Here is a 4,717-nt window from a genome sequence, read left to right on the forward strand (position 1 = left end):
AAAAAAGGTGAACAGATCCCGTAACAACTTTAAGTATGCCTCTCATTAGTTACTATTTTCATGGGGCCATAGAGCTTCCTGTGGTTAATGGTTAACACCATCTGGCAGCCTGCAGGACAGGTGGCAAATGCCGACTGGTTAGGGCTCAAAGGAGACTTGAGAGGCCACCTTAATTTATTTCTCTGCCTTTAGGCAGAAGAGGAGAAATATGAGATGTTATCAAATTTTTTAAGACTCTCAAGAAAGTAGATTCTAGGACATAAAAACAATAACTCCCAAAAAAGTCAGTGTCTGGCAACCTACATCATCAACTCTCATTGTCACTGTCAAGATATTTTAAATCTGTGAGCCTTGGAAAATAGAGGCATGACACAACTAATCTCTGGATGTCAACACATTTACCAATTGTGACTCCTCAGAAAATACACATAACTCATATCTGCACAGTGAAAAAAAAGAAGAGCTCAAAGCCCTCATCATTTCTGAAGGGGTTCTAAGCCAGAATGACTTCCATTCTCTCAAAAATGAAATATTGATTTGGACAGTAGAACTACTTGTCCCATTTCTATTTACCAGAACTAGTCGAGATTCGAGAGTTTCAAATCTTATTGTTCTCTTTGTTACTTCTCTTTGAAATTTCTTTCTAGATTGGAAACATGAATGTGAACATGTGCTTTAAGGACTTAAAAGGAAACACACCCTTTAAATGTTAAGCGTGTTTATAATTATTTAGCACCTGCTCAAATAAAGACAAGAATAGCTCTAAACAAAAAGTGTTGCTTATTTTCATTGATCTTAGGATCCTGGAGAAGGTGGGATTTTAGAGGGGGGCGGAATAATTTCCTGAGAGTATGACAAGGATAAACTATGAAAAACCCTGGCAGTTGCAAATCAAAAATATCCCAAGCCAATGACTATATTCTTTTTCTTTGATCACATCAAATCTCAATTCATGTTACAAATTACATCATGCCATGGAGTTTGTTTCTCTATCAATCCCAATTCACACCTGAGAGCCTTTGGTGACATCATGTTCTCAACCAGATGTGCCTTGAAGAATAATTTAAGGAAACAGAATGTAAGATGATTGCAGACCTACAAGTCAGGATATAAAAAATAGATCTGTAACTATTCCAAAACAGATGTTTATGGTGAGAAAAACAGCCCATGCACTTCCATGGAAAGAGTAGCAGAAGGGGAAAGAGGTAGAAGAATGAAATAGACATGTTATAAGAAGAGACAAAGAGAAGACAAAGAGAAGAATGGAAATAATAGCAAAGGGAGGAGATGGCAGCGTCAACTTGTGTGCAATGAGATACATCCTGCCTTTCAGGGAAGCCAAATGCATGTGTGTTCACGAGTTGTGTGTGTGTGTGTGCGTGCACGCGCGCAGAGTATGAAGGAGAGAGCTTGTGATCTGAAATTTGGATTCAAAACACCTTCTCTGATGACATGGCCATAGGCACCATAGGTACCCCAGGTATCTGTGTTTGTTAGGGCTGCCAAACTGAAGCACCACAGACTGGGCAGCCAAACCAACCAGGTATGTGCATTTTCTTACAGCTCTGAAAGGCTAGAAGTCCAAGATGAAAGTGTCATCAGATATGGTACATATACACAATGGAATATTACTCAGCTTAAAAAGGAGCAAAATTGTGGCATTTGCAGAGATGTGGATGGACCTAGAGATTATCATACAGGGTAAAGTAAGTCAGAGAAAAACAAATATCGTATTTTAACACTTATAGGTGCAACCTAGAAAAACGGTACAGATGAACTTATTTGCAAAGAGGAAATAGAGACACCGATGTAGAGAACAAACCATGGACACCAAGTGGGGAAAGGGGGTGGGATGAACTGGGAGGTCGGGATTGACATAGATACACTGCTGCTGTGCTGTGCTCACTGGCTCAGTCGTGTCCGACTCTTTGTGACCCCAGGGACCGCAGCCCACCAGGCTCTTCTGTCCATGCGGATTCTCCAGGCAAGAATACTGGAGTGGGTTGCCATGCCCTCCTCCAGGGGATCTTCCCAACCCAGGGATCAAACCCAGGTCTCCCTCGTGGCAGGTGGATTCTTTACTGTCTGAGCCACCAGCGAAGCCCAAGAATACTGGAGTGGGTAGCCTATCCCTTCTCCAGGGGATCTCCCTGACCCAGGAATTGAACCGGGGTCTCCTGCATTGCAGGCGGATTTTTTTACCAGCGGAGCTACCAGGGAAAGCCCTCTATATACACTACCATGTATAAAATAGATAACTAATGAGAACCTACTGGATAGCACAGGAACTCTACTCAATACTCTGTGGTGACCTAACTGGAAAGAAAATCCAAAAAAGAGAGGATATATGTATGCATAAAGCTAATGGACTTTGCCTCAGGGCAGAAACAAACTGCATTGTAAAGCAACTAAACCCCAATAAAAATCAATTTCCCAAAAAGTGTCATCAGAGTTGGTTTCTTCTGAATGAGGTATTCACATGATGATTCTTCTTCTCCCTGTGTCTCCCTGCATCTTCCCTCTGCACCTGTTCGTGTCCTAATTTCCTTTTATAAAGACACTAGTCATATTGGACTAGAGCCTACCCTAGTGACTTCATCTTAATTTGATTACCTCATTAAAGGCCATATCTCCAAATACAGTCACATTCTGAGGTACTGAGGGTTAAGATGTCTACCTAACATTATGTAACCTTTTCAAGGTCTTTTTTTTTTTTATAAATTAAAAGGATTATAATAAGAAGAGGGCTTCCCAGGTGGCACTAGTGGCGAAGAACCTGCCTCACATAAGAGATGGGGGTTCCATCCCTGGGGCGGGAAGATCCCCTGGAGGAGGGCACAGCAACGCACTCCAGTATTCTTGCCTGGAGAATCCCCTGGACAGAGGAGGCTGGCAGGTGGCAGTCCATAGGGTCGCAGAGTCAGGCGTGACTGAAGCCACTTAGCATACATAATAAGAAGTAACTCAAAATGCTATAGTAATGACTAAATGAAGTAATATATTTTAAAGGCCAAATGTTCAACAGCAAGAAAATGGCTAATTACATAAAGTTCAAATAATTGAATATTATGTAAAAAATTCAAAAAAATTTTAATTAAATAAGAGACTACCTCTCATATTAAGTACTTTAAAAAGCACAATTCTTGGATTTCCCTGGTGGTGCAGTGCATAAAGACTCCACCTGCCAATACAGGGGTCATGAGTTTGATCCCTGGTCCAGGAAGATTCTACATGCTACAAAGCAACTAAGCTTATGTGCCACCACTTCTGAGCCTGCACTCAAAAGCCCAGGAGCCACAACCATGGAGCCTGCCGGCAACAACTACTGAGGTCTGTGTGCCTAGAACCAGTGCACTGCAACAAAAGAGGCCACGGTAATAAGAAGCCTTATCACCTTATTAGGCAACAAAGAGTAGCCCTCACTCACCACAACCAGAGACTGCCCACTCGCAGCCACGAAGACCAAGTGCAACCAAAAAACAATTAAAAAACACAATTCTCCTTAATATGTGTGTGAACATACTTAAATATATTTAGTTTATAACAAAAAAAAGTTGCTGAAGGACAACATGCTGTTAATGGCTAACTTTGGGTGGTGAAATTATTCAGAGACAATCTTTGTTCTTCTTATATTAATGTATATTTTCTAAGTCAACTACAATGTGCATGCATGCATGCTAAGTGGCTTCAGTTCTGTCCCACTCTTTGTGACCCCATGGACTGTAGCCTGCCAAGCTCCTCTGTCCGTGAGATTCTCCAGGCAGGAACACAGGAGTGGGTTACCATACCTTCCTCCAGGGCTACAGTGTGAATGCATTTGTTTAATTTTATTTTGCAACAGGATAAGACTTGACTTTAATTTTAAAAGTCAAGTATACTATAAGGCTCCAGTCCTCCGCATTCTCAGCTCCTGCTACATGAGGGACTACTTTCAACTCTTTTGCCTGTGTCTTCTGATGTTTATCTCCATGTTTCTAACACAGGTTTAAACTTTTTTCTCTTGATATCCCCATTTTTGTTTCTATTGATTTCCTACTATGGGCAATGAGGAATTAGGCCTCTTACACTTACAACTTCTAATTCTCCAAATATTGCCTATCTCCTATAATCCTAGTCTAGTTTTATTACATTGTTATTAATTAAAAATCAAGGATTCACATTTTATGACCAATAAAACTAACCTCCTTTCTCAGTTCTAAAAATTGTTGACATCTATTATCAACTGTCATCACCTTTCCCAAAACCAGCTTTTAAGGTGGAAAAGGAAAAGCTTGTATCTGAATTACAACTATTCTTGAAAAAAATCAGCTTGAGGGTAATTTAGCATATAATTTACTGACATGTAAATAAATACATTTTGTAGTGTGACTATACACATCCATGCTTAAATCTTGGCTTTGTCATTTACTAGCTGAGTGACTTTGGAAAAGATACTTAACCTTTCTGATGCTCGGTTTTGTTTTGTTTTCATTTGATAAATAGTAAGAAAACTAAGATCATGCATCTGGCCCCAAAACTTCATGGGAAATAGATGGGGAGACAGTGGAAACAGTGTCAGACTTTATTTTTGGGGGCTCCAAAATCACTGCAGATGGTGATTGCAGCCATGAAATTAAAAGACACTTACTCCTTGGAAGGAAAGTTATGACCAACCTAGATAGCATGTTAAAAAGCAGAGACATTACTTTGCCAACAAAGGTCCGTCTGGTCAAGGCTA

This window comes from Dama dama, chromosome 26 (assembly GCF_033118175.1).
Source record: "Dama dama isolate Ldn47 chromosome 26, ASM3311817v1, whole genome shotgun sequence".
Lineage (NCBI taxonomy): Eukaryota > Metazoa > Chordata > Mammalia > Artiodactyla > Cervidae > Dama > Dama dama.